Here is an 18,887-nt window from a genome sequence, read left to right on the forward strand (position 1 = left end):
CTCATCTCACATGTTAGTAAAGTAATGCTCAAAATTCTCCAAGCCAGGCTTCAACAATACATGAACCATGAACTTTCAGATGTTCTAGCTGGTTTTAGAAAAGGCAGAGGAACCAGAGATCAAATTGTCAACATCTGCTGGATCATTGAAAAAGCAAGAGAGTTCCAAAAAGTCATCTATTTCTGCTTTATTGACTATGCCAAAACCTTTGACTGTGTGGATCACAATAAACTGTGGAAAATTCTGAAAGAGATGGGAATACCAGACCACCTGACCTGCCTGTTGAGAAATCTGTATGCAGGTCAGGAAGCAACAGTTAGAACTGGACATGGAACAACAGACTGGTTCCAAATAAGAAAAGGAGTAAGTCATGGCTGTATATTGTTACCCTGCTTATTTAAGTTCTATGCAGAGTACATCATGAGAAACACTGGGCTGGAAGAAGCATCTGCTGGAATCAAGATTGCTGGGAGAAATATCAATAACCTCAGATATGCAGATGACACCACCCTTATGGCAGAAAGTGAAGAAGAACTAAAGAGCCTCTTGATGAAAGTGAAAGAGGAGAGTGAAAAAGTTGGCTTAAAGCTCAACATTTGGAAAACGAAGATCATGGCATCTGGTCCCATCACTTCATGGGAAAATAGATGGGGAAACAGTGGAAACAGTGTCAGACTTTATATTTTTGGACCCCAAAATCACTTCAGATGGTGACCACAGCCATGGAATTAAAAAAAATCACTGCAGATGGTGACCACAGCCATGGAATTAAAAGATGCTTACTCCTTGTAAGGAAAGTATGACCAACACAGACAGCATATTAAAAAGCAGAGACATTACTTTGAGAACGAAGGTCTGTCTAGTCAAGGCTCTGGCTTTTCCAGTCATGTATGGATGTGAGAGTTGGAGTATAAAGAAAGCTGAGCACTGAAGAATTGATGCTTTTGAACTGTGATGTTGGAGAAGACTCTTGAGAGTCCCTTGGACTGCAGGAGATCCAACCAGTCCATCCTAAAAGAAATCAGTCCTGAATATTTAGTAGAAGGACTGATGCTGAAGCTGAAACTCCAATACTTTGGCCACCTGATGCGAAGAGCTGACTCATTTGAAAAAACCCTAATGCTGGGAAAGTTTGAAGGCGGAGGAGAAGGGGATGACAGAGGATGAGATGGTTGGATGGCATCACCGACTCAAATGTCATGAGTTTGAGTAAACTCCGGGAGCTGGTGATGGACAAGGAGACCTGGCGTGCTGCAGTCCAAAGTATGGTAAAGATTTCGCACATGACTGAGCAACTGAACTGGCTGAATGACTGAATGAAAACTGGCAATTTTAAAGAAATAATTTTTTTTCTTTTGATAGAGAAGAAAAAAAGAAACTTACTTTAACAAGCCAACAAATTTACAATAGTGTAAACAGATATTTTTCAGGAGATTACCAAGTTTATGAAGGCAAAATGCATACCAATTCTAGATAGGAATAACCTGAAGTGTGGTTATTTTTATACCATTTCTAAACAATTAAGATTGTTCTAGCCATATGTGTCATGAAAGACGTTTAAATTTTTGTTGCTAATAAAGGACAATTAAGCTGATGTTTGAAAGTATTTAAGAGTTTTAGTCATAAAATACAACATACTGTACTGTGTTCTAAATATTAATATACAATTAGTAAAGAACTCTAACTCATAGAGGAAAGACAATTAAAAGCATTTACTGTTGTATAACTTCATTCTGCAAGATGTAATATTGTGGAAATATGGATTTTTCATAATTTAGTTTGTCAAGGCAAGGTACCATATTCTTTGAGATTTTGGCTTCTATCATTTTGCCACCATAGTAAGAAATAGCCTTAGTGTTCTGGGCTAGAATTTACCTGTCAATACAAGGCAAATTCTGGAGACCATATGTTTTCTTTCTGTAAAGTATGTTATAGCTGCCTTGTAAATAACTTTCAAAAATTGACTTTCTCATTATTTTCCCTACCTGTCCTAGCCTTAGGGGACATATATTTGAACAGGAAATTCATAATCTTTGCTACGAGGCGCACTTGGTTACTTGCAGTGGATAAGTGAATAAGGAAATATTTGCAAGGCTCACGTAGAGACTATGAGGATGAGTAAAATTTAAAGGTAGAACCCAGTCAACTCAAAAGCATCTTAGTGAGAAATTTATTTTTGATGTATTTTTATATAGCCCAACTACCTAGCTAATTTGTTTTTAAAACAAAATCTCTAGGAGTACCTTTTCTTAATTGGCAGTTTTATGGGCATAGTGTTGACAACAGTCCTCATTAATACAACATTCATTGCACTTAAAGAAACCTAAGACGGTGTGCTGCAGGGTGTAAAAATATCTCAAACAACTCTGCACCTTCTTCCCAACATTTGCAATGAATAAAATAAAAAAAGTTGAGAGATATTAATAAAGTGACAGAAACCAATAATGTTCAAAAAGAAACTAAAACTAAGAGCTTTGACTTCTCAATTATGTCTTCTCTTCCATTTCAAACACAGACATGCACAAACCTACATATATCTTAATATCAGCATATTCAAAGATACACTCACTTTTTCAGACTTGAGCTAACTTACAGATTCCCAAAGAGGTGCAAGGTTTAGGAAATAGTTCAGTTAATAGAAAACCAAGAATTCTTTTAACTAAAAATATTTGTAATCAACCTCCCAAGTTGGTAACAAAATATGTGACTGAATGTGAAACAGGCAAAAGTAAGAAGTGACAAATTCATTTATTTCTTAAAAATCAAAACATTATATTGAAAAATCTGTTACTCACTTACCTGCCAAGTTCTAAGATTAGAAATCTTTGTTTTCACTGCAACAGTTGATGCTACTGCAAACTGCTAAGTCACTTGAAGAACCTCCCCCCTGTTCTATTTCAGATGTTTCTTCTTCAATAACTTTTTAATTAAAAAGCTTTACAGATAACCCTAAATTTAGAGTCATAAGAACAATGCTTTTAGATTTTTCCCCTCTCTCATGTGTGTATATATGTCTATAATTCTCCAGATTTATTAATATTAAAATAAGTGCTGTCCTGCACTGAAATAAAGCTACAAGTACAATATCTGTCTGTTCTTTAATTACTTCATGGATATCTACCAATGTATTAATTAACTTCTAAATTTAATGACTTTGTCGACTGTACAGTTACTTTTCTCAGTATCTGCTCTTAGTATTGTCCATAGTTTTAAAAATCAAATCAATCATTTTCTATAGGTTTCACTTAATTCAATAACTACAGCTATTTAGTTTATCATTTCATTAAGATACAACTTCTTATTTATAATATTATCATGGTATATTTATTTATTTGTTTGTAATACAGAGAAATATAAGGAACCACTAATAGTATCATAGTATCCAATAGTCACGTATAGATTTGAGAGTTGGACTATAAAGAAAGCTGAGTGCCTAAGAATCGATGCTTTTGAACTGTGGTGTTGGAGAAGACTCTTAAGAGTCCCTTGGACTGCAAGGAGATCCAACCAGCACATCCTAGAGGAAGTCAGTCCTGAATATTCATTGGAAGGACTGATGCTGAAGCTGAAACTCCAATACTTTGGCCACCTGCTGCGAAGAACTGACTCATCTGAAAATACCCTGATGCTGGGAAAGATTGAAGGCAGGAGGGAGAAGGGGATAACAGAGGATGAGATGGTTGGATGGCATCACCGACTCAATGGACTTGAGTTTGAGTAAACTCCAAGAGCTGGTGATGGACAGGGAGGCCTGGTGTGTTGCAGTCCATGGGGTCGCAAAGAGTCAGACATGACTGAGCGACTGAACTGAACTGAACTGAATAGTATCATGGGTTAAGAGATGCTAAAAGTCCAGAGTCTACTGAAAACCATTCTTCTATACATGGTATGGTGTGTAAAACTCTCACCATCAGTGTCACTTTATTTCATTAAGTTGAATGGACCAGGACAATTATATAACCTGATACTATTACAAGGAAATAATCTAGTACCACAACAGTAACAAGATTGGGGTAACTTGAAACCAATCTAAAAAAACAATCTTTGCCATTGGGTTTGGGACCAAACTTAACTTTTCACTGAGTCTTCAAATTCTACAACTTTTCCATCATTTAAGATGAATTCTTTAAAACTCCAGGAAAAAAAATTAAAAAGAATCTTTTCCCACACACACTATTACATAGCTAAGGTTTAGAGAAAGCTCCAAAAGTTGAGGGATGTGTGAAAAAGATCTTAAAGGACAGAGCTGTTTTTATTCACTACCCCCTCCTCTGCTTCAAAGAAAAACAACATAAGTTACCTATAAGGATAAGGGAAACAGATTTCCATCTGTAAGCCTGTAAGGGGCCATTGAAAACAAAGATGTGAAAAAAAGTTTTAAAAAACACATTCAGAGAAGACTTTAAAATGAAAGCGAACAATTAATGAGTTTTCTAACAACAGAAATTGAGCCTGTGCTGAAGCCTGCCATCTATCTCCTGTCTCTTCAGTGACAGAAACAGCTCTTTTTTTTTTTTCTTTCACTATGTAACCCTGTCCTGAACTTTGTGACCTTTACAAGAAAGAAAGGTATTCACGAAATAAAATCAGGATTATCATTGCTGGTGGAAAAATGAGAGACTAGTGGGTTTATTGTTTAGAAACCATTCTAAGTACGAATACTATAGCAAGGAAATTAAAGTTTGTCTGAAAATAACTTTGATACAAAGAACACATTGAAGTTGCAAGTCTATAAACTGCATAATGTTCTAGAGTAACTTCATGGGCAATAATCGCATGATATTTTAAGGAGTTTCCTTATATATGAAGATACTTAATCTGGATAATTTAAAGAAGTAGTTATAACCTTGGGCAAGTTTGTTAATCTTACTCTATGTGTCTCAGTTTTCCCATTTACAGAAATAACAACTCATCTCATGATTTGTTTTTCTGCTGCTAACCTATACAATATATTTAAAATATTTAGAGTTGTGGCTGACACAAAGTAAGCACTCAATAAATATTACTACTATGCCTTTAAAAACAGATTTTTGTTAAAATATAAGTTACAGTGTCACTGGCTAAGACACAGTATTTGGCCCAGATCAGAAATTTAATCTCAGTGCTCTTCTTGGCATAAAATAGAATCCACAAAATTTGCAGATGTTCTTCTATGGTTTTTTGTGTGTGTGTGTGTTGTCACTTAGTCATGTACGACTCTTTGCGACCCCATGGATTGTAGCCCTGTAGGCTCCTCTGTCTATAGAATTCTCAGGGCAAAGATACTGGATTAGGTAGCTGTTCCTTCTCCAAGGGATCTTCCCAACCCAGGAATCGAACCCAGGTCTCCTGCATTGCAGGTGACTTCTTTACCATCTGAGTTTAAGTGATACTTATGAGCCTGAAAGCTACAAACCAGTGAGCTATCTTAGAAAACGTTTGGTTACCAGAAAAAAAATGCTTTTTCTGGTCCTCTGACAAAATTTGTACATGATTTATTCACTAAATTAAGCATCTCACTGTGGACCAGCCAGATCATTCACTTGATGGTACATGATTATCCATCGAACCCTGTTAATTAAAATATACAGTATTAGGTTTTTGTAGCTCAGTCGATAAACAGTCTGCCTGCAGTGCAGGAGACCCGTGTTCAATTCCTGGGTCAGGAAGATCCCCTGGAGAAGGAAATGGCAACCCACTTAAGTATTCTTGCCTGGAGAATCCCATGGACAGAGGAGCCTGGCAGGCTACGGTCTATGGGGTCTAAAGAGTCGGACACAGCTAAGCACACAACACACATATTGGGTTTTTTCCCATCAGAGAACATCTCTATTACCTACTGATTAGTCAAATAGAAACAATACCCCAAGATTTAAATGGTTCTTATTTTGGAGATGATACATTTCTTCCTATGGCAATGAATGTATGCAAAGCCCACAACAGCTGGTATATAAGAAATATCAAGAGGCTTTGGTTTATGAACTCTAGGTTAAGAACTCTTGAGACAGAAAAAATTTCAAATATGAAGCAAGATTTTCAGGTGTTTTTGTGACAACACAGAGCTTAGGGTGTCAGTTTGGATTTTTGCCTGAATTGAAAAGAATTAGTTGCATCATATATCTTTAATGTATTTGGGTGGAAGAGTTGGCAAAAACTAATATTGTATTTGATTTGGTGTTGCAAATAGACTTTCATTAAAACTTTCTATTTATATAGGATAGTGTATTAATTGTCTAGGGCTGCTATAAGAAATTTCCACACACTGAGTGGCTTAAACAACAGACATTTATTTTCTCACTATCATGCAAAGATGGGCTCGATAAAGGACAGAAATGGTATGGACCTAATAAAAGCAGAAGATATTAAGAAGAGGTGGCAAGAATACACAGAAGAACTGTACAAAAAGATCTTCATAACCAAGATAATCACGATGGTGTGACCACTCACCTAGAGCCAGACATCCTGGAATGTGAAGTCAAGTGGGCCTTAGAAAGCAGCACTACAAACAAAGCTAGTGGAGGTGATGGAATTCCAGTTGAGCTATTTCAAATCCTGAAAGATGATGCTGTGAAAGTGCTGCACTCAATATGCCAGCAAATTTGGAAAACTCAGCAGTGGCCATAGGACTGGAAAAGGTCAGTTTTCATTCCAATTCCAAAGAAAGGTAATGCCAAAGAATTCTCAAACTACTGCACAATTGCACTCGTCTCACACGCTAGTAAAGTAATGCTCAAAATTCTCCAAGCCAGGCTTCAGCAATACATGAACCGTGAACTTCCAGATGTGCAAGCTGGTTTTAGAAAAGGCAGAGGAACCAGAGATCAAATTGCCAACATCCACTGGATCATCGAAAAAGCAAGAGAATTCCAGAAAAACATCTATTTCTGCTTTATTGATTATGCCAAAGCCTTTGACTGTGTAGATCACAATAAACTGTGGAAAATTCTTCAAGAGATGGGAATACCAGACCACCTCACCTGCCTCTTGAGAAACCTATATGCAGGACAGGATGCAACAGTTAGAACTGGACATGGAACAACAGACTGGTTCCAAACAGGAAAAGGAGTACGTCAAGGCTGTATATTGTCACCCTGCTTATTTAACTTATATGCAGAGTACATCATGAGAAACACTGGGCTGGAAGAAGCACAACCCAGAATCAAGATTGCTGGGAGAAATATCAATAACCTCAGATATACAGATGACACCACCCTTATGGCAGAAAGTGAAGAGGAACTAAAAAGCCTCTTGATGAAAGTGAAAGTGGAGAGTGAAAAAGTTGGCTTAAAGCTAACATTCAGAAAACGAAGATCATGGCATCTGGGCCCATCACTTCATGGGAAATAGATAGGGAAACAATGGAAACAGTGTCAGACTTTATTTTTCTGGGCTCCAAAATCACTACAGATGGTGACTGCAGCCATGAAATTAAAAGACGCATACTCCTTGGAAGGAAAGTTATGACCAACCTAGATAACATATTCAAAAGCAGAGACATTACAAAGGTTCGTCTAGTCAAGGCTATGGTTTTTCCAGTAGTCATGTATGGAAGTGAGAGTTGGACCGTGAAGAAAGCTGAGCGCCAAAGAATTGATGCTTTTGAACTGTGGTGTTGGAGAAGACTCTTGAGAGTCCCTTGGACTGCAAGGAGATCCAAGCAGTCCATTCTAAAAGATATCAGTCCTGGGTGTTCTTTGGAAGGAATGATGCTAAAGCTGAAACTCTAGTACTTTGGCCACCTCATGCGAAGAGCTGACTCATTGGAAAAGACTGTGATGCTGGGAGGGATTGGGGTCAGGAGGAGAAGGGGACGACAGAGGATGAGATGGCTGGATGGCATCACCGACTCGATGGACATGGGTTTGGGTGAACTCCGGGAGTTGGTGATGGACAGGGAGGCCTGGCGTGCTGCAATTCATGGGGTCGCAAAGAGTCAGACACGACTGAGTGACTGAACTGAACTGGGCTGAACTGGATTGATGGAAACTGGAAGTCCAGGATCTAGGCACTGACAGAGTTGGTTTCTTCTGAGGCCTCTCTTTAGTTTGAAAATGGCGCCTTCTTGCTACCTTTTCTTACAATTTTCCCTCTGTGCGTTCATACTCTTAGTATCTGTTCATACATCCAAATTTCTTTTTCTTGGGACACCAGACAGATTGGATTAGGATCCACCCATATGATCTCATTTAATTTTTACCACTTCTTTAAAGGCCCTATCTCTTCACGGCTGCTCCAGCAAAGCACAGCCAATGCTCCTTACCTTGGACGAGGGGTATCTCCTCACCGTGAGATATCTACCCCATGCCCAAGGTAAGAGAAACCCAAGTAAGACGGTAGGTGTTGCAAGAGGGCATCAGAGGGCAGACACACTGAAACCATACTCACAGAACACTAGTCAATCTAATCACACTAGGACCACAGCCTTGTCTAACTCAATGAAACTAAGCCATGCCCGTGGGGCAACCCAAGATGGGCAGGTCATGGTGGAGAGATCTGACAGAATGTGGTCCACTGGAGAAGAGAATGGCAAACCACTTCAGTATTCTTGCCTTAGGAACCCCATGAACAGTATGAAAAGGCAAAATGATAGGATACTGAAAGAGAAACTCCCCAGGTAAGTAGGTGCCCAATATGCTACTGGAGATCAGTGGAGAAATAACTCCAGAAAGAATGAAGGGATGGAGCCAAAAGCAAAAACAATACCCAGCTGTGGATGTGACTGGTGATAGAAGCAAGGTCCGATGCTGTAAAGGGCAATATTGCATATGAACCTGGAATGTCAGGTCCATGAATCAAGGCAAATTGGAAGTGGTCAAACAAGAGATGGCAAGAGTGAATGTTGACATTTTAGGAATCAGCGAACTGAAATGGACTGGAATGGGTGAATTTAACTCAGATGACCATTGTATCTACTACTGTGGGCAGGAATCCCTCAGAAGAAATGGAGTAGCCATCATGGTCAACAAAAGAGTCCGAAATGCAGTACTTGGATGCAATCTCAAAAATGACAGAATGATCTCTGTTCATTTCCAAGACAAACCATTCAATATCACAGCAATCCAAGCCTATGCCCCAACCAGTAACGCTGAAGAAGGTGAAGTTGAACGGTTCTATGAAGACGTATAAGACCTTTTAGAACTAACACCCAAAAAAAGATGTCCTTTTCATTATAGGGGACTGGAAATCAAAAGTAGGAAGTCAAGAAACACCTGGAGTAACAGGCAAATTTGGCCTTGGAATACGGAATGAAGCAGGGCAAAGACTAATAGAGTTTTGCCAAGAAAATGCACTGGTCATAACAAACACCCTCTTCCAACAACACAAGAGAAAACTCTATACATGGACATCACCAAATGGTCAAAACCAAAATCAGATTGATTATATTCTTTGCAGCCAAAGATGGAGAAGCTCTATACAGTCAGCAAAAACAAGACCAGGAGCTGACTGTGGCTCAGACTATGAACTCCTTATTGCCAAATTCAGACTGAAATTGAAGAAAGTAGGGAAAACCACTGGACCATTCAGGTATGATCTAAATCAAATCCCTTCTGATTATACAGTGGAAGTGAGAAATAGATTTAAGGGCCTAGATCTGATAGATAGAGTGCCTGATGAACTATGGAATGAGGTTCGTGACATTGTACAGGAGACAGGGATCAAGACCATCCCCATGGAAAAGAAATGCAAAAAAGCAAAATGGCTGTCTGGGGAGGCCTTACAAATAGCTGTGAAAGAAGAGAAGTGAAAAGCAAAGGAGAAAATGAAAGATATAAACATCTGAATGCAGAGTTCCAAAGAATAGCAAAAAGAGATAAGAAAGCCTTCTTCAGCAATCAATGCAAAGAAATAGAGGAAAACAACAGAATGGGAAAGACTAGAGATCTCTTCAAGAAAATCAGAGATACCAAAGGAACATTTCATGCAAAGATGGGCTCGATAAAGGACAGAAATGGTATGGACCTAACAGAAGCAGAAGATATTAAGTAAAGATGGCAAGAATACACAGAAGAACTGTACAAAAAAGATCTTCACGACCCAGATAATCATGATGGTGTGATCACTGACCAAGAGCCAGACATCCTGGAATGTGAAGTCAAGTGGGCCTTAGAAAGCAGCACTATGAACAAAGCTAGTGGAGGTGATGGAATTCCAGTTGAGCTATTTCAAATCCTGAAAGATGATACTGTGAAAGTGCTGCACTCAATATGCCAGCAAATTTGGAAAACTCAGCAGTGGCCGCAGGACTGGAAAAGGTCAGTTTTCATTCCAATCCCAAAGAAAGGCAATGCCAAAGAATTCTCAAACTACTGCACAGTTGCACTCATCTCACAGGCTAGTAAAGTAATGCTCAAAATTCTCCAAGCCAGGCTTCAGCAATATGTGAACTGTGAACTTCCAGATGTTCAAGCTGGTTTTAGAAAAAGCAGAGGAACCAGAGATCAAGTTGCCAACATCCGCTGGATCACTGAAAAAGCAAGAGAATTCCAGAAAAACATCTTTCTGCTTGTTGACTATGCCAAAGCCTTTGACTGTGTGGATCAAAATAAACTGTGGGAAATTCTGAAAGAGATGGGAATACCAGACCACCTGATCTGCCTGTTGAGATATCTGTATGCAGGTCAGGAAGCAACAGTTAGAACTGGACATGGAACAACAGACTGGTTCCAAATAGGAAGACTGTATATTTTTACCCTGCTTATTTAACTTCTATGCAGAGTACATCATGAGAAACCCTGGACTGGAAGAAACACAAGCTGGAATCAAGATTGTCGGAAGAAATATCAATAACCTCAGATATACAGATGACACCAACCTTATGGCAGAAAGTGAAGAAGCACTAAAAAGCCTCTTGATGAAAGTGAAAGTGGAGAGTGAAAAAGTTGGCTTAAAGCTCAACATTCAGAAAACGAAGATTATGACATCTGGTCCCATCACTTCATGGGAAATAGATTGGGAAACAGTGGAAACAGTGTCAGACTTTATTTTTGGGGGTCCAAAGTCACTGCAGATGGTGACTGCAGCCATGAAATTAAAAGACGCTTACTCCTTGGAAGGAAAGTTATGACCAACCTACATAGCATATTCAAAAGCAGAGACATTACTTTGCCAACAAAGGTTCGTCTAGTCAAGGCTGTGGTTTTTCCAGTGGTCATTAACGGATGTGAGAGTTGGACTGTGAAGAAGGCTGAGTGCCGAAGAATTGATGCTTTTGAACTGTGGTGTTGGAGAAGACTCTTGAGAGTCCCTTGGACTGCAGGGAGATCCAGCCAGTCCATTCTGAAGGAGATCAGCCCTGGGATTTCTTTGGAAGGAATGATGCTGAAGCTGAAACTCCAGTATTTTGACCACCTCATGTGAAGAGTTGACTCACTGGAAAAGACTCTGATGCTGGGAGGGATTGGGGGCAAGAGGAGAAGGGGACGGCAGAGGATGAGATGACTGGATGGCATCACTGACTCGACGAACATGAGTCTGAGTGAACTCCGGGAGTTGGTGATGGACAGGGAGGCCTGGCGTGCTGTGATTCATGGGATCGCAAAGAGTCAGACACGACTGAGCGACTGATCTGATCTGATCTAAAGGCCCTATTTCCTATACAGTCACATTCTTAGGCATAAGGGTTGGGAGAGTAGGGCATCAACATTTGAATTTAATTGGGACACAATTCAGGCCATAACACACAGTACATGAATTTAATTGGTTTTCTTTGCTTCTAAAAGTGTTATTTCAAAATCCAGATTTTCTTAGTTGAATTATCTATCCTTCAGAAACTTTACATTGTATAGAAATTGTACCTCATTTTCTTACATTAACCTGATGTCAATAAAACTAACAATGGTTAATTTGTGACCCAAAGAAAACAACCATAGACAAAAGGCTGTATAAAGATAAAATAGTAATAACTGTAGTTTGTAGAGCTTTTCTTGACCTTAAATGTCATCATGGAACACGTAATGTAAATAAGTAATATGTAATTTTGAAAAGATTTATAATATTTTTTTAATTGTCATGTTTGCTTTTTATGTAGAAGAATTGGTATACAAGTTATTCTTGGCAGTGGAAGGGCTATACAAATTACATTTTAATTCTTACCATGCTACTGATTTTACTATGTTAGATACATATCAATAATATATTTACAAATGTGCCAGCGGAGGTTGGAAATCGCAAGGGAGTAAGAATTGATAGGTTTATGTATACAATAGGCTAAAAGATCAAACATTAGAATTTATTTAGAAATAGTATATTTATTGTTAACTTTCACTGTTAAACCTTCCCAAATAAAATATCTTATATTGGTGTGCATGCAGAAATGACAAAAGCTGAATACAAAGAGGTAAAAATTATACAGCTGAACAGTGGACGCAAGTCCAAAGCAAATAAAATCAATATTGGATATTAAAATGGTAAATATTTAGGCAATAACTCTTAGAATATGAAGATTATCAGTAGGTCAACTTCCACGTTTGTGAAAAAGCTGTCAAAAAGAGACCAGTCTACTTAGTCCTTTTCCCTTACCAAAAATCTTTTTTGCAAAGAGGAAATCAATATTTTGTGAGAGTTAGATTTTTTTTTTAATTTTCCAATGTGCAACCAGTTTTAAGTAATAGTAAAAGCTTTTAAACCCAGAAAATGTGCAAAATATCAACAAAAATTTAACCCTATTGCATAGTGTGGTTAGATGAACAACAGAAGTAATTGCTGTCAGTTTGTATTTTTTTGACCAATAATTCTCTGTATTTCCTGCAAGTAACTTGAGTGATGCAAATGACCTTATTTTTACAGCATGCTTTTATTAAATAGTTTATTATTTTGGCAGACTAATAAAGATTTTGGTATTTGCTTTTATTTGCAATAATATTACCACCACATAAAAAAGGATTTTATGTTCTTTTTGAGGAACAAGGAGGATAAAAGTGGTGATGGATAGCGCAACTGAGGCATCAGCAATGAGCTGGAAATGAGACACATAAATATGAAAGCAGAGCTAAGAAAATAGAACTGCACCCTTGGCCTTTCTTAAAAGAACATGCACACTTCAAGGTTCATTCACACTGTTACAAAAACTCCTTTTGTTTCTGATGAATCAGGGCCCACACTTAAAGTCTGAAATACCATTCTTACTCATAACTGACTGACTCCTTCTATTTAATTAGATTCATTCTAAGGAAATATTTCCAACCTTTCTGAGGATGTTTTGATTTGAGGGGGAAAAAAATCAATTGAAAATTTGGTGGCTGGAGGCAGTGGAAGGGGAATCAAAACAGATTGACTATTTTTACCTTTATTTAGCACAGTGCACAGAAATGAAAGCTTTCCACACTGTAGCATCTAAGAGTCAATAGAGCAATGGCATAGTATTTAAGGATGTAGGTGGCTAGGCAATTGAATGTGTCATTAAGGGCAAATAATATTCAGTATATATATATATATATATATATATATATATATATATACACATATACGTATTCAGTATATATACACACACATATATATATAAACACACTGGGCACACTGCATTGGATGGAGTCTTTGGGAATTACAGCATTATATCTTGCCAGTGATGGTATGTGTTTATTCAAAAATTATAATTGTTTTCATGCTGCATGTTTTCTGATTTAATGTCAGTATGTAAATTTTACATATCAAATATTATATATTTATTGTCACCAGAGTATGTTTAGCATTAATTTTATCTTTTCCCATTAATAACTTGTTTCCTTGTAGCAGCATTTAATTGTTACCATGAATGAAGGTAGGCAGACTGTGATAAAGAGAGGAGGGAAGGTAAATCTTTTATTCAGGGCTAGAACCTGAATTGGCAGCTCTTAGCTCAGTAATATTCAAACGTGGAACTATTTTTTCTTTGCACATGAAAGTGTAGCCAATAGATGAAAGTAGGAAGAAGTAATATGTTGTGAGCTGAGAAATCCACTGCTTCATTATCGACATAGTTCTTTAGATCTTACAGAGGGAGAGAGCTCTACCATTTGGACTCTTGTCGCAAAGGCTTACAATAGACACGATTCTGACAAGAGGTTGGTGGTAGCTGAACAGACTTAACAATTAATGGTATGCCAAGGCTGAGTTCAGAGAATTGCTTTACCCAATGCCAATCATTCATTCCTGGCAGTAGCACTTCACATCTTTCCTGGGATGCCGTCCAACCACAGTGGCATCTAAAATATATCGAGCAGTGTTACAGTTGGAGGTGAAATTGAAATTTGCGCCAAACAGAAGTGACAAATTCACATGGCTGAGTGTTGCCTAGCAATCAGGTCCAAGGGGGATGTGGCAATGCTGCCTTTACCCATGGGGGTGTGTAAGAGGGAAAAGAAACAGTTATATTAGAGCTTAGGTGGGTTCACAAGTAGAGCCAGGTGTATGAGTGACTTCATTTTACTTTCAGAGTGTAAGGAGGTAGGAATTGAAGTGGCATAGGGAAAGGAGGGCAGCAGCTGAAGTTGGTAGGGTAAGCAGCTTTCATGTTGGAGGTTCTCAGCAATTAACCTGGGGGAGGGGGAGAGCAGCAGGATGCCAAGTTGCCAGACTTCCTGCAGAAATTCATGGCAATTGGCCATCCTGCTGCCTTTTGACTGCAGGCCTCTGATGCACCTCTGTTCAGCTGACACTTGGCAGCTGGGTGGCCCCAGGGTAAAGTGAGCAAATGGTGGCTTTCTCTTCCCAGAAATCCACCTGGGAGCAAAGCTCAGCTGGGCAGCCAGACTCAAGAGATGAGTGGAAGGAATGAAACAGTCAGGCTGAAATTCTTATCTTCTGCCCTCATCTACTGTTTCTTTGGGGGATTTCCCATTCCACCCATCTTTTTATTAGTCTTCTCTTTATCTTGAGGAATGCTACTCAAACTCCCCCTACTCTATCCTCTAAAGGATGAAGTGACTGTCAGAATCAGAGATCAATATACAAAACAGCAAAAGGGTATATCAGAATACCAACTCTGGGGAAAGAAACCCAATGCTTGCCCTGTACAATTTTCTCAGGTAACCACCTAAGAAATCTTATGTAAATTATTTTTGTTGGGTTTTCTACCTCTCCTTGTTTGGAAGAAGCATGAACCTGGAAATGTGTGGCGTAGATTTAACTGTTTAGTGGAGGAACCCATGGGGGTATTACAGCCATCACACCACAGGTTGTTTTCCTTTTTGCCTACTTTTTTGATATTTTTTTTCTTTTGAAATTTTAGGACCTCATTAACCTAATGAGTATAGTCTTCACAGCCGTATATGAGAGAAGAGCCCAACCTTGACTGAGATGGTGTTCACTATCATTCCCCAGTGTGGTGCTCATTAATCCATAGACTTACTCTTAATAACTCTCTGCCTGTGCAAATGCCTATTCATAGTGTTGCAAAACTTCAGTGCTATGTCTGGGATGTTTGGCTAAATTTGTATGTAATCTCTTGTTTTCTCAAGGCAGCTAGAACTTCCTAAGGGTAGGAACCTAAGTAGAATCAGATAAGATAAAAAGGTGAAAATGTAAATGCTATATAATAGTGAGATATTTTTGTTATTTTATGTGTAGTATGCAGTTCATTTTGCAAAAGATGTTTAATAAATTCTGGTGGATCAATGGTCAAACTAAATCATGGATCAACTGATAATGACTGATGAATGTATAAAACTACATATATGTTTAAGAGAGTCTATAGATCATAAAACTGGCTAATAATGATAGCAGCAACTAAATTTATGGACTGATGATTCTGTTATCCTAAATTCTTTAATTAACTCATTTAATTCTCACAGCAACAATATGAGGTGGATATTATGATTCTCATTTGAAATGAGTTGTTTGTACAAAAAGGTTAATCAGTTTTCCCAAATTGTTAAGTAAATGAGAAGAATTTGTTTCTAACTGGACTTCAGAAATAACCTCCATTAATGGCATTAATGAGTATTAATGGGGCTTCCCTGGTGGCTTAGACGGTAGAGCGTCTGCTCGCCATGCGGGAGACCAGGGTTTGATCCCTGGGTCGGGAAGATCCCCTGGAGAAGAAAATGGCAACCCACTCCAGTACTCTTGCCTAGAAAATTCCATGGATGGAGGAGCCTGGTGGGCTACAGTCCATGGGGTCACAAAGAGTCAGACACGACTGAATGACAAAAAGGAAAAGGAATGGCATTAATTACCCATATATATTAATTTATATATATATAATATTTAATTTATATTAAAATTCAGATCTATTCTATTTAATTTCTGTAAGAATGAAAAGCTAAAGCAGAATGCAGTCAGTACACACTTAATGGTCAGCAGAATTTGCTGTTGTTTAGTTGTTCAGTCATGTCTGACTCTTTGCGACCTCATGGACTGCAGCACACCAGACTTCCCTGTTCTTCACCATCTCCTGGAGCTTGCTCAAACTCTTGTCCATTGAATCAATGATGCCACTGAATCATTTCATCCTCTGTCGCCCCCTTCTCCTCCTGCCTTCAATCTTCCCCAGCATCAGAGTCTTTTCCAATGAGTCAGTTCTTCACATCAGGTGGCCAAAGTACTGGAGCTTCAGCTTCAGCATTAGTCCTTAAAATGAATATTCAGTACTGATTCCTTTAGGATTGACTGCAGTTCCAAGGGACTATCAAGAGTCTTCTCTAACATCACAGTTCAAAAGCATCAATTCTTCACCACCCAGCCTTTTTTTTACTGGCAGAATAGTAGTGAAGTGAAAGTTACTCAGTCATGTCTGACTCTTGCGACCCCGTGGACTATAGTCCACAAGGTTCCTCTGTCCATGGGATTCTTCAGGCAAGAATACTGGAGTGGGTTGCCATTTCCTTCTCCAGAATAGGACACTTCAAAAATTACCATATCCAATCCCTGAAACCTTTGACTATGTTACCTTACATGGCAAAAAGGAATTAAGGTTGCAGATGGGATTATGGTTGCTTATCAGATTACCTTAATCTAGGGAATGGTTATCCTTGATTAACCAGTGGGTCCAATGTAATCTAATTACAAGAAAATACAGAGATACTGAAGAGAGAGGCAGAAGAGTGTCAGAGGAATCACTGTGAGAAAGACTTGACTGCCATTACTAGTTTTGAAGATGAAAGGGGACAATCATCCAAGGAATGCATACAGAGTCTAGGAGCTAAGACAGGCAAAGGTCTCTGGGCCCTGCCCATACCTTGATTTTAACACAGTGAGACCCTTTTTAGACCTCTAACCTCCAAAGCTGAAACATAATGAAATCATATTGTTTGAAGTAATTAGGTTTGCATTAATTTATTGTAGCAAAATAGGAAATTAATACAGTTTTCAAATTCCAAGATTACAGAATAAATTTTGATTTCTTGCAAATCTAGTGCTGGAAGAGATTATTGATATAAGTTCCAGGAGTCAAAAATTGGAAGGCTTGGCCTGATTTAGATTCATTATTAATCTTATTTTCATTTGAACAAGTACAAGGAAAATCTCTCTACCTAATCTATAAATTCTGAGCACTTTCCTTTGTCTAAAACAAGCAATATCTATTTTTATTCCATTTTAAGCATATTATTTTATTTTATTCCAATTTAAGCATATTATTATTGTTAAACTTATAGACAAAGACACCCAAAATTACTTAGAAAAGAGAAACATCAAATTCCATGGTCCATTATTTAAGCTATTCTGCCCCGTTACTTCACATTCCTTGCTCTTTTTGTCTTTCCTCCTCTTTTCCATCTTCCTTTAGCGGTCCTTTGTTTTAACTCTCAAAACAATGATTTCCTCACGCTTGATACTTCTCTGGCTAAAGATCCATAAGAATACATCCCTTTTTAAAAAGTCTCAGTAACCTAATATTTCTATTTCTCTTCTCTTCCCCTTTAGTAACAGTAGTAATAATAATAATAAATGAAAATTTTAAGCACTTCCTATGTGCTAATATTGTGAAAAATGCTTTACATACATTATATCATTTAATCCTCATAAAAAATAAGAAGTAATTACTCTATTTTTGTTTTCAGATAAGAAAAGTGAGGCTTAAAGGTTAGAGACTTGCCATAAGTCAGTTAGCTCAAAAGTAGAAGAGCAGGGATTCAAATCCAGAGAAGTGTCCACTTCAGGTGAGTGATTTTAACCTCACTTTCTGCTACCTACTTATTTAGTTTCTCCCTGGGAGCAGCTACCATACTATCTCCTATGCAAAAAGTACCTGAATGCACAGTGCTTAGGATAAAAAATTATAAAGTGTTAAGTGCGCTGTCCTGAGGGGAGCTCTAGCTGGTTAAGAAATGAACAGAGTAAAAGTGAGGGAAATGAGCAACCCAGGCAAATATGGATGCAAAAGCCAAGGGTATCCACATTAGAAAGTAGACCCTGGGAATATCAAGGCAGAGCCTTTGGATTATTTAGTTTCATATTTTGAGAACTTCGCACCAAGTCTGTGTACAGTGAGTGTTCTACCAGTGATTTTAAAGCTGATATTGCTGGACCATTAGTGATGTGATGATAATATTGGAGAATCATGTGTTTTATAGTCAGTATTCTAATATATCAAAGAAAATTATCCCTCTACAATGATAAGACTACACAGACTATTTAAAAAGGTGAGTTTCTTGGCTGTTGGCTAGGATTATATCAGTTCAGTAAGGTTATATCCTTGTTACTTCATCATGACCAGAATCTTTGCTTAAAAGATGTGTATGTGTAAGAAAATAGGAAACCAAATATTACTTAAACTGTTTGTTAAACAATATATATCAAAACACAAGGATTGTGGAGTATAATGAATTAAAAAGCTTTACAATGGTGAAATAGGCCAGAACTGTAATGTGTACTCAAAAATTAATTCAAAGTTGAGTTTAGTTCAGTTCAGTCACTCAGTAGGGTCCAACTATATGCAACCTCATGGACTGCAGCAGGGCAGGCTTCCCTGTCGATCTGAACTCCTGCAGCTT

At 38.1% G+C, this 18,887-nt stretch overlaps 1 long non-coding RNA gene across 1 annotated transcript in view; it reads left to right on the plus strand.

The window, feature by feature from the left end:
- LOC133256023 (uncharacterized) overlaps positions 1–18,484 on the plus strand; it is a 46,276-nt gene extending 27,792 nt beyond the window's left edge. Inside the window, exon 3 of the long non-coding RNA XR_009739082.1 lies at positions 17,955–18,484. This is a non-coding gene — a long non-coding RNA (uncharacterized LOC133256023). The remainder of the gene's footprint in view (positions 1–17,954) is intronic.
- Positions 18,485–18,887: the final 403 nt, after the last annotated feature.

The sequence above is a fragment of the Bos javanicus genome, chromosome 10 (genome assembly GCF_032452875.1).
Source record: "Bos javanicus breed banteng chromosome 10, ARS-OSU_banteng_1.0, whole genome shotgun sequence".
Classification (NCBI taxonomy): domain Eukaryota; kingdom Metazoa; phylum Chordata; class Mammalia; order Artiodactyla; family Bovidae; genus Bos; species Bos javanicus.